General features: G+C 40.1%; 1 protein-coding gene across 8 annotated transcripts in view; it reads left to right on the forward strand.

Moving 5' to 3' along the window:
• Cecr2 (CECR2, histone acetyl-lysine reader) overlaps positions 1–12,873 on the forward strand; it is a 104,878-nt gene that overhangs the window by 15,499 nt on the left and 76,506 nt on the right. The gene's annotated exons all lie outside the window — the stretch shown is intronic.

Raw genomic sequence — 12,873 nt, forward strand, 5'->3', positions numbered from 1 at the left:
ACATGCAGATAGAACACTCATATACATTAAAAAAAAAAGGACCCAGGTTACCAGGGTTTGTGTAGTATCTTAGTCACTTTCCTTAAATGAAACACCACAACCAAGGCAACTTATAAAAGAAATTAATTTGGGGCTCAAAGTTAGAGTGGGTGAATCCATGTTTATCATGGCAGGAATATGGCACTAGGCAGGAATGGTGCTGGAGAGGCAGCTAAGAGCTTACTTGAGTCTTGATATATTAGTATGAAGTGGGAGTGTGGGGGAGAGGGAGAGAGAACTGGAAATGGCCTGGGCTTTTGAAACCCCAAGATCTGCCCTAGTGACAACACCTCCTCCAACAGTGTCATACCTTCTAATCCATCCCAAACAGTTCCACTAACTGTTATTTATGAGCTTCTGGGGTCATTCTCATCAAACCCCCACAGGGTGCAAATTCCTAGTACCTAGCTTTGTCACTGGTTCTTTGTTTTTTATGGCTGAGAAAATTCTGATGCTTACATAACATGTCTTCTAGTTCATTCCTCTGTTGGATATCTGGGTTGATTCCATAATTTGGCAAATGTGAGTAGTGCTTCGTGTATTGGGGTTTAGGTGAATAGTTTTTAAGTGTATTGAAGTAGTTGATTATCCTTGTAATAGGTAAAAATGGGTAAAATGATTTAAACTTCAAGTTGTAGAGTCCATTAAGTGAAACAGTAATAAAAAGTACCACTTCTTGGAGTAATACTGATCTACAGAATGTTCAACGTCTAGACAAATTGCTTAATTTTGAGTCTCACTTCTTCATTGGCAGACTTGTTCATTACTTATTCTGTAGACTTACAGTGAGATTTGAAACAAGTTTCTCAACAAACTGGTAATTAGTATTTTTTTCTTAAATATTTTATATATTTAGAATAAGATTTATTTTTCATGTCTTGACTGTTTTGCTTGCATGGATGTATATGCAATGTGTGGGATCCTGGTGCCCTTGGAGGTCAGAAAGCCTCAGATCTGGATTTAGGGATGGTTGTGAGCAGCAGGTATATGCTGAGAATTGAATCTGGGTCCTCTGCAAGAACAAGTACTCGCCCCCCCCCCCAAATATTTATTTATTATATGTGAGTACACTGTAGCTGTCTTCAGACACACCAGAAGATGGCATCAGATCCCATTACAGATAGCTGTGGGTCACCATGCAGTTGCTGGAAATTGAACTTGGGACTTCTGGAAGAATAGTCAGTGCTTTTTTTTTTTTTTTTTAAAGATTTATTGTATGTAAGTACACTTTGTAAGTACTGTCTTCTGACACTCCAGAAGAGGGCATCAGATCTCATTACAGATGGTTGTGAGCCGCCATGTGGTTGCTGGGATTTGAACTCATGACCTCTTAACTGCTGAGCCATCTCTCCAACCCCCCCCTTCTAAAAAGATTTATTTATTTTATTTATATGAGTACACTGTAGCTGTCAGACACACCAGAAGAGGGCATCAGATCCCATCCCAGATGGTTGTGAGCTACCATGTGGTTGCTAGGGATAGAACTAAGGACCTTTGGAAGAGCAGTCAGTGGTGTTAATCACTGAGCCATCTCTCCAGCCCCAGTCAGTGCTCTTAACCATCGGACCATCTCTCTAGCCCCAAGAACAAGTACTCTTAACCACTGAGCTTATCCCTCTAGTCACACTATTATTTTTATTTATTTGTATGAGTTACAGGTGGTTGTGGTGAGTCAAGCACTGTAGGTCCTCAGGAAAACAGGAAGTGTTCTTAACTACTGAGCTATTTCCCCAATCCTGCCCCCCACCCCCTCTTTCTGTAGCTTAGGACTAAACCAAGGGACTTATGCCCGTTTTCAATCCTCACTGTACTTAAAACACTTTAGCTAGGCAAGTGCTCTGTCCTTGGTATTGTACCACACTAGCTAGCCCTCATCCTGGCTTGGATACTGATATTATTGCAGTTCTTTTCGATTAGTTGACTCTTGGATAGCTTCTGGGTCTAGTGTGGGAAGACAAACCACACAAAATCTAAAACACAAAGATGTATAGAAATCATAGTGGTAGCTGGGTGTGCTGGTGGAAAGTCTTTTAATCCCAGCACCCAAGAGGCAGAGATAGGTGAATCTCTTGTTCTAGGCCAGCCTAGTCTACAGAGTGGGTTCCAGGACAAGCAGGGCTACAGAGAGAAGCCCTGCTTGAAAAAAAAACAAGCAATGCAGTCAGATTTTTGTGTCAGTGTAGGTATATATAAAGTACAGAGAAAGAAATAGTTAGGCTTGCTAGGGGTTTAGGGGAGGAGCCTACTGAAATTGAGTCCTGGAAAGATGGGAATATATTTATAGGTAGCCCATATGAATTGGAAATGCAAGGCATTCTAGATACATCTTTAGAAGATTGATGGGAGTTGCAAAATATGAATCTAGTAAGCTGTTAGGTCTGAAGATTATGCTTAATTTAGATTTCATCCTGGAGATGGTACATCATTCATTATAAGGAAATACAAAGAAAGTAGAAACTCAGTCTATATGCTGGATGTGGTAGTAGACACCTGCAGTGGCAGCATTCTGAATGTTGATGCAGATAGATTGCAAATTCAAGGCTAGCCTAAGCTATATAGTGAAACCTTGTCAGGATGAAACAAACAGCTTGGTTAAATATACTTCTGTCGGTGGAATCCATGCCTATTGCACAGGAAGCCCAGGTTCAATCCCCAGTACTACAAAAACCAGGTAAACACCGATAATCTCAGCATTTAAGAGACTCGCCTATCTCTGCCTCTTGGGTGTTGGGATTAAAAGCATTTAAGAGTTGAAAGTCACCATTGGTTGTATCATGAATTTGAATGCAGCCTGGAATGATACACCAGACCTTGTCTCAAAAATAACAGGTTGGGTATGGTGGTGCACACCTTTAATCCCCACACTAAGGAGGCAGAGGTAATTCCAACCTCAGTGAGATCCTGTTGCAAACCAAAACAAGACAAACAAAACCAAAACTCTAACCAAACCCCAAATCCCTAAATACATAAAGTGGATAAGGTTAAAACATTGTTTGAAAATTGCCATACATGGTAGCAGTTGGCGTTTAAGCAAGGGGCAGCAATTGGATGTTTGGAACAGGTCTAGGATGTGGTCTGTATACAGTGTAAATATTTGTTTATTAAATAGAAACTAATCTTTGCAGAGTAGAAAGTTCACTTTGCTATAGACAGGGCAAAGGACAAAACTAGGTGACATGATGCCTGAGAAGTACAGGCCGTGTTAAGATTCTTAGGGGGCAGTTTAATTATAGTTTTGTAGTAGGTAGCTGCGAACTCAGACTTGGCATTGAGAAGAGTTGTTACCTGGAAGAATTGCAGTTAAAAACTAGATTTCAAAACCAGTTAGATGGTTTAGTGGGTAAAAAAGCATTTGCTATATAGCCCTGGCCTGAATTTTTTGGTTTCTACAGTGGAGCTAGAGTGTGGCTTCACTTGCACATACCATACACATACACAGTAGTCAGCTAAAATTTTTAAAAATTAGAAGAGAGAATGGGTTCTGGAAAGTTGTCTTTTGACCTCTACACACATTCCCCAATCACAAACACATACACTTGCACTGCACACACAATATTAGTTATTAGTCACCAGACATTCAGTGTGTACCAGGGTTGTGAATATATGAATTATCTCATTTGGTGTTTTCAAGACTATTAATGACATTAAAGCTTAATATCGGTTTAATACAGGTTAAGAAATCATAAATAATGAGCCAGAAATGGATAGGATGGATGGAACCAGATGTTATCATTCCATCTGTACTCCTCAAAAAATCTTGAGTGTGTGAGACTTTTGAGACAGGGTTTCTCTGTGCAGTGTTGTCTGTCCTGGAACTCGATCTGTAGACCAGCCTGGCCTCGAACTCAGAAATCCACCTGCCTCTGCCTCCTGAGTGCTGGGACTAAAGGCGTGCGCCACCACGCCAGACTTGAGACATATTTTCATCTAGACTTCATCCTAGAGCTACTGAATTTGGTTTAGCGTTTAAACACGGCGTCCAGGTGATAGAGTTTGAGTGCACATTAAAGGAGGACCACAGAGGCTGAGCTGTGAGCTGATTGGGTCACTATGTGTGGGACATGGACAGACAGAACATCTTAATGGTACAGCAATGGCTTAGAAAATCAGACCCCATTTCTCTACTTCCAAGCTTGCACCTTTGCATGTTGGTAGGTCTCTTTCTGTATTTCTCATATTTAGGTGAGGCATTCTCTCTGCTTTAACATTTTATAGTTGGGAAGAAATTTCCGCAGGGTTTGGTTAGTGGAGGAGATAGATGGTTGTCCTCTTGTGTCTTTTTTTTTTTTTTTTTTTTTAAGTGTGTGTTTGGGAATGTGTGCTTTTTGAAACCAAGAGGAACCCTTAGGAACACTGTCCACCTCTCCTTAGCCTGGAGTTATGTTTTAGTCTAGGACAGTGGTTCTCAGCCTTCCTAATGCTGTAACTCTTTAATAAAGTTCCCCATATTGTGGTGACTCCCAACCACTAAAATTATTTTGTTGCTACTTCATAACTAATTTTGTTACTGTTGTGAATCGTGATATAAATATCTGATATACAGACTATCTAATATGGCACCCCTGTGGAAGGGTTGTTTGACCCTCAAAGGATCATAACCTACAGGCTGGTTTATCCTCCTGTTTCTGCCTCCCACACTACATGGCTTGCAGACAGGTAGATCCAAATTGAAGTCCTAAAGTTTGCTTAGAAAATCAGTTAACCAACTGAGTCATCAGCTCAGCCCCCACCTTTTTGTTTTGTTTGATTTGTCTCTGGATGTCCTAGAACTAACTCTGTAGACCAGGCTGGCTCTGAAATCAGAGATTCACCTACCTTTGCATCCCAAGTGCTGGAATTACAGGCATGTACCACCACCCTGGGCCCCTTATTCTATTTTAAAAATTTTTTGTTGTCTTGTTGTAGTGAATTTGTAATATATTCTGGAAAGTCCACATGTATCCATTCATACAAAGGATGTAGAGATAATTTAAGTCTAGCTCAGTTGTACAGATGAGGTACATTGCTCAGAGTGTTGTGCTGAATTGTGATTGAAACATGAGAATCAAGCCTCAAAGTCAGTAGATAGCCTGAGTTAGCATTTGCTTTTCATACACACGGTTTTCTGTGTTTCTGGTTAACCGTTTTTATTTTAAAGCCAGTTTGTAAATCAGGTGTGTGTGTGTGTGTGTGTGTGTGTGTGTGTGTGTGTGTGTGTATCTGCATTGATAAAGCATGACATGGCACTTTAGTGGAAGTCAGGAGACAGTGGGGGAAGGGTCTGTTCTTAGGTTATCAGGTTTGCCCTGTAAGCATTTTTTTCTCACTGAACCATCTAGCTGGCCTCTCCCTTTATTGGAGACCCAAGTCTCTGTAGTCAGTGACCATACACTTAACTTTTAGTGTCTCGTTTGGCACTTAACATTAAATATAGCAATATTTTCAGATGGTGAGAATAATATAAAGGCATTACTTTATTTGGAGATAGTACTTCATTTTTCCTGTCTCGATGGGAAGGAGACATTGACTACTTGTTCAGTGGGTCTATGTAAAGAATTGGGACTGGGGCAGATGAGCTGGAGAGAATTGACAGAAGGTTGCAGCACTTTGGAATGAATCCATAGGTTCCTGCTACCCATTGCAGTGTGAAAGGTCCATCTGGGCCTCCCCTAAGTTAAATAAAATGAAATATACATAGAATATGAAAGCTTGTTTCACTAATCTGCTTAAATCAAAAAGACTTGGAAATGTCAGGCACAGACTAGATGGAAGAACCGAAGGCTTGCTGATGACTTGCAACATCTCAGTATGTAATTTCTCCTGTTTTCCACTAAACTCTACACCCTGCCTGGTACTTGATTCTCTATTTCATCTCATCTCAAAGAGAGCAGTGAAGAGAGTCACTAGGATCTAGGAGTTCAAGACTATCATGAGTAACTAATGAGACTCCTATTTCAAATATTTGCAGAAAAATAAAGACAACATAAGTCCATTTATATAAAGTTTAAAAATAAGGGACTGCAAGATTTGAGCTGCCTTTGAAAGTCTTTATAGAGGAGGCTGCCCTGTCTTTTGCCTCCTAAGTGGTGGGCTTAAAGGTATGCACCATCATGTCTGGCTGGCCCAAATTGAGGGATAATTATTAAGGGATAATTTTCATATAATTAAGTATACAAAGTTTAAAATATATAACTGAGTATCAGCAACTGTATACACAGGTATAACTGCCATCACAAACAGTGATGGACCATTAAGATTTCCCCAAAACTCAAAACCTATACAGTCACATAATCCAGGCAGTAGCTGATCTGAATTTTCTCTTCTCTTCTCTTCTCTTCTCTTCCTCTTCTCTTCCTCTTCTCTTCCTCTTCTCTTCCTCTTCTCTTCCTCTTCTCTTCCTCTTCTCTTCCTCTTCTCTTCCTCTTCTCTTCCTCTTCTCTTCCTCTTCTCTTCCTCTTCTCTTCCTCTTCTCTTCCTCTTCTCTTCCTCTTCTCTTCCTCTTCTCTTCCTCTTCTCTTCCTCTTCTCTTCCTCTTCTCTTCCTCTTCTCTTCCTCTTCTCTTCCTCTTCTCTTCCTCTTCTCTTCCTCTTCTCTTCCTCTTCTCTTCTCTTTTCTGTTTTTCGAGACAGGGTTTCTCTGTGTGGCCCTGGCTGTCCTGGAACTCACTTTGTAGACCAGTCTGGCCTTGAACTCAGAGATCTGTCTGCCTCTGCCTCCCGAGTGCTGGAATTAAAGGCGTGAGCCACCACTACCTGGCCTACTGATCTGAATTCTATCTCATCATAGATGAGGGTTTTCCTGTTCCTGATCAGGGCAGCCTTACTCTATGTATCCTCTCATTTTTTTCCAGGCCATCTATTATGCACCTTTTTGTTGTTGTTTTGTGACAGTTTCTCCCATGTAGTCCTGACTGCCCTGAAACTTGCTTTATATACTAGGCTGGCCTCAAAATCAGAGATCCACCTGCCTCTGCCTCCTGAGTTATGGTACTCAAGGCATAATTTTTTATCTAGTCCAATATATTTTGTGTGTCTTTATGCCTCTGCTTGAATATACTGAATTAGAGGATAGCGATTGACTTTAGTTATGTCCACAAATTCCAGATCTTTATGCTTGGTAGCATCTCCTTCACTGACAGCAATTGGTTGGATTTTTGTATCTTGTTTTTGTTTTGCTAGTTTTGTTTTTTGATTTGTAGGCTTTATGTAATAATGAATGGCTCGTTAGCATTTATACTGTTTGTTTTCTGAGCCTCCTAGAATGATAGTTTGGAATATCACAAGTTCTTGGTCATTAAATTTTCAATGTGTTTATGTTTTAATATTTATCTCCACACACACATACACATACACACACACACACACACACACACACACACACACACACACACACACACAGAGTTTTTCTGTGTAGCGCTGACTGTCCTGGAACACGGTCTGTAGATAAGGTCTGACCGGATTGTTTACTTATCAGTCTGTTCCCAAACTAATGAGTTTGTCAGAGACATTCTTTAGCTTTGTTACTTTGTTTTAGCTTTTCCTTAGAATTCTTAGGGTTCTTATTTCCCAATATTTCTGCTGTATCTGTGTCTGATTCCAAGGCTGGTAGGACTGATAGACTGCTTTAGAAATTTCCATTTTCCGATCACCTTCAGAATCTTTTTTAGCAGCTCAGGACATCATGGAACTTCAGATCCTCCTGGCTTCGCTTCTTTAGTGTTGAGATTATAGGTGTGTACCACCATGCCATGCTTAATTTCTTTAGGTAGCTGAACATAGGTATATTGATTGAGTAAAAGGAACTCACTCTCTGAACCTCACTCTGAGGAATCTGTAGAGTTGTTGTTTTTTAGTTTTCAGCTTTTAACTTGTTTGGTCAGATTCATAACTTCCAAGTTCCTTATATGCTGAACTGGCAAACTGTTTACTCCTTAAAACTTCACTATGCATTTCTTTTCCATTTTCTTGTTCTATTTCTTACCCTTTGTTTCCAGTGGCTCACTGGTTTTGAGATTCTGTGCCAGTAAACTCACCTTAAAGGTGCTTGAGTACTATAATATTCTACCTGGATATTCTTTTTTTTTTTTTTTAAAGATTTATTTATTATATGTAAGTATACTGTAGTTGTTTTCAGACACCCCAGAAGAAAGAGGGCATCAGATCTCATTACAGATGGTTGGGAGCCACCATGTGGTTTCTGGGATTTGAACTCAGGACCTTCGGAAGAGCAGTCAGTGCTCTTAACCACTGAGCCATCTCTCCAGCCCTCTACCTGGATATTCTTTAGGGATATAGATGAATTGTAAGTGACAAATGTGACTTTGCAGTAATAGAGTGGTGTTCTGTATGAATTCAGATCTTGGAAGTGACTAGTTGTCCTTTGCCAGTTTTGTTTTTATGACAGACCAGAACAAGTATTTAGCTTTGATTAGCTGTAGATAATAATCTTAAGGATTAGCTGGGCCTTTGTGGTCGTGCCTTTAATTCTAAAAGATGAAGGATGATCTCTGAATTTGAGGCCAGCCTTGTCTAAGAGTGAGGTTTAGGACAGCCAAAAAACTACACAAGAGAAACAATGGCCTCAAAAACAAAAAAACCAAAACAAAACAAAAATGAATAAACAAATAGGAATATATATTGATGGGTTACTAAACTAGGCGTTTTGCCTAGTGAGGAGTTAAAGTTAACATGCTCTTTACATTCCAAAATGACATAATCTATTGGCCAAAATTCTGGTTCCTCTTATGGCAGTCTGTCAGTGGCTTACTGCTGGATTATAGGCATATGAGGTAGGATGCCTAGCTTCCACTGCTTTGTTATTTTGGACTGGGATTCACGCACCCAGGCTGGCCTTAAGTCATTAGCAGGAGCTGGAGAGAGAGCGCTCAGTGGTTAAGAGTACTTATTAAATCCACTGTAACTGACTTCCAAGGGACCTAGTGCTTTCTTTTGACTTCTGTAGGCACTGCGCACATGCAGTACATAGTCACATATGCAGAACACGCAAGCATATAGTTTATGGTTTTTTTAATGTCATTAAGCCGAAGATGACCTTTAACTTTTGGTCTTTCTGTCTCTACTTCCAAAATGTTAGGATTTGTTGAATGGACCACTGGGCCTAATCTATGCATGCTAGGCAAGCACTCCACCAATTCTGCTACATCCCCAGTCCCGATCTTGTGTTATTGAAATTCTTCGTTACAAAATGTTTTCTTTTTGATAAAATTCCAACAGAATGTATTCTTTTTTTTTTTTTTTTTGCATTAGGTTTCATAGAGTGGAAATGTAGGATCTTTCAGTCTTTAAAGACTAGAATTGTGGATATTTTCTTTTGAAAAGGAACTTAATCTCTACTCATGAGCATGGTTGGAACACTATGTTGGTGTCCTGGAGCTCTACCTAGTACCCTCTACACTGTGCTAGTCTGGCTCCATTCCTTCTTGGGCTCTATAAACTTTAACATTTAGAGATTCTTGACTTCATGTGCTGATGGAAAGGAGTTGAACATAGCATTGTGGGCTCAGACAGTGCAGGCCTGTGTAGCATACTGACACTTAGAGCAGGGTGTGAGAGGTCAGAAGCATCAGGTTGTAGCCCAGGCCTTTTTTTGTTTGTTTGTTTGTTTGTTTTGTTTTTTTAAAACAAAATGTTAATCTTCATCCACATGCATTCTGCCTTATAAATCTTCTTTTTTCTTTTTGTTCTTTTGAGACAGAGGCAAGTCTTAAGCTCACAGAGATCAGGTTGTCCCTGCCTCGTAGTATGTTGGAATTTCAAGACTATCACTCTACTGGGCTGGCTACATAGTCCTTAAAGTTAGCTGAATAGCTATCACACATTGACCAATAAACAAAAATGAATGTATGCCAGACACAGTATATACACAACACACACACACACACACACACACACACACACACACACACACACACACACAGCTAAAAATAAAATAAATCCTGGAAATAATAAAACACCACCAGATGTGGTGGTGCACGCCTTTAATCCTAGCACTTAGAAGGCAGAGGCAGGCGGGTTTCTGGGTTTGAGGCCAGCCTGGTCTACAGATTGAGTTCCAAGACAGCCAGGGCTACACAGAGAAACCCTGTATTGAAAAACCCCCAAAAACCAAAAAACCAAAAAACCCCATCACATACCAAAATTAACCAGACCCCAAGAGACAGTATACGTCAGCTGCTCTGGAGTTAGAATAGCTGTTCCGAAGCTTCTTGTTGGGATTTATGCTTTCACATTTAATAATATGTTTTTTGTGCATTTATCTACCACCAAAGTTAAATTAAAAAGTTAACAGATTTCAACTAGACAACCAATTACCTTTCTATTCTCTTTATAACTCATGTCTATTTCATGGATTCAGTCCTTCCTCGGTGCCAACCTTTCCACCTTTCCTCCCCACACTGGTTTTCATGGTGTAGCCCTGGCTCTCTTAGAACCAGGTTAGCCTTGAGAACTCATAGATGCTGGCATTAAAGGCATGTACCACACACCCAGCCAGAGGGTTTTGTTTGTTTATTTTAATAATACAGTTGATTTTTAAAAAGCCACAAAATTAAGCGTAAGTATACTAATCTAAGTATAGCTATCCTGTGACAATAACGCAGGTACGGTTTTTTTGTTTTTGTTTGTTTGTTTGTTTTTAAATATCAAGCTTGTTTTCTGGAGAAGGGCTTGAGGTGTAGGTATTCACTAGGTTGGTATATGTGTGCAGATGTTATGGCACACAACACCAATACTCTGAGGCTCCAGAGACCTGCCTGAGCTACCTAGTGAGTTCCAAGTCAGCTTTGAGACCTTTCTAGAAAGGGATAGAGAGGTGTCACATTTGGAGTCATTACGAGGAGGAAAAAGAAGGGCTTTGGGGGTGTTGGAGCTGGGGGAGACAACCATCATTTATAGGGGTAACAGTATGCGTGTGTGAGTCTGTTGTCTTTCATGGTCTTTTTTAGTCACCCTGCTATCTGTATCTGAAAATACAAATGCAGTAATTGTTCATTAGGTCAGGGTTGGACTGAATGTGTGTAAGGTAGTAAAGGGATGTCCAGTGTAATAGAGAGAATGACTGATGGATTGATGTTTGGATAAATAAAGAGAAATGAAAGTAATTGGCACAAATATGCACAGGAAATGCATGGTACAATTCATAGATGAGGGAAATGTTGGATTGGGAGGAAAAAATGTTAGAAAAATGAAATACTAGTGTAGGCGGGGATAGGTAGTTTGGGCACATACGACATGAGTGCAGATAAAGCACAGAAGTGAGAATTTGAACATAGGACATGGTAAAATCATGTAGGGGAGAATATCTGGGCTAAGGGAGCAGCACAGGACACTGTTATAGTAGTGGGGTTTCTGCAGTTTGAAGATTTGATGATGATAAAAAACTATACAAGTTCGGAACATGGGGGTGTAATCTTAGTACTCTGGAGGTTGACATGGGATCTCTGCAAGTTCCAGGCCTATTCTGACTACATTTTAAAGACTCAATTTTTGAAATAAAAAGGAAAATGTTTATATGGTGCTGGATGAGACATAGCAAAGAATCTCAAATAATTTTGGTTGATGGTGAGAGGAGGGAGACCCCAGCTATAGGACGACAGTTGGCAGTTTGGTGACGAATGGAGGAGGTAGAGTGGAGCGAGATCACTGTGTATTCATGAGTGCTTATGGAGAGGCAATAAGAAGCAGTATTTGGCCCAGCTGGAAAAAATCAGCCAGTACTTCTGTGGTCTTTGGAAAGTGATTCTCCCTCTCTGCCTCCCCCTCCCCCTCCCCCTCCTCCTTCATTTTTAACGTTTTATTTACTTTATGCATATGAGTTACACCATCGCTGCCCTCAGACAGAGCTGAAAAGAACATCAGATCCTATTACAAATGGTTGTGAGCCACCATGGGGTTGCTGGGAATTGAACTCAAGACCTTCAAAAGAACAATCAGTGTTCTTAACTTCTGAGCCATCTCTCCAGGCCATGACTTTTTTTCTTAAGGAGATTGTTTTGCTATGTCAAGAGATGTAAAATTGCTGTGCATAGCAGCCGCATTAATATTCGCACCAGGAGTGATGGGAATTTACATTTCATGTATGAGATATTCAATAGTATGTATGTATGTATGTACACACACATACATACACAATTTGCACTAAAGCATTGATGGTAATTTTTGTTTTTATTAGGTTTATAATTGTCATACTGAAACTTGGCCCACATAATTTTGTGCCCAAAATACTGTAGAATAGAATACTATTGTTCTTGCCAATATCTTTATCTTACATGTAGTTTCCATAGGTTGGATCTGTTAAACTGACTAGTTTTCTTCAGTGTAGTCCTATAGGAGAAGATGTACATTCACCATATGCTCACATTGCTTTTCTCGTTTTTGTGTTATTTTGGATTAAACCTAGGGCTTTCTGTATTTGAGGGAAGTGCTGTACTATTGACCTACATTCTTGCTGTATGCATCCTGACATTCTTTAGCAAAAGAAAAAAGAAAAAGAAAAACTGGGATTGAAGATTCCTGAGAAACAGCACATAATCATTTAAAAAAGTGGCCCTACCTTTCTGCACCTAATACCCCCAATTCAGCTCCCCCCATTATGCTCCCACATGTCCTTTGGAGTTCTTCCATCTGGCATGCTTTGTTTTCTTCCTAATTCTTCACGCTGGTCTATCAGTCAATTTATCTTCCATCAGCCCCTGTAGTTCATCACACTCAATTATCTCTGATCCTCTCCCATCTCCACCCACTGCACATACATATCCAGTGCTCCATTGCTCAGGCTGTGATCGATTGCCTTTCCTCTCCTGCCATCTTTCTCCTTGAACTAGGCTTTCCATTCAGA

This window comes from Mus musculus, chromosome 6 (assembly GCF_000001635.26).
Source record: "Mus musculus strain C57BL/6J chromosome 6, GRCm38.p6 C57BL/6J".
Lineage (NCBI taxonomy): Eukaryota > Metazoa > Chordata > Mammalia > Rodentia > Muridae > Mus > Mus musculus.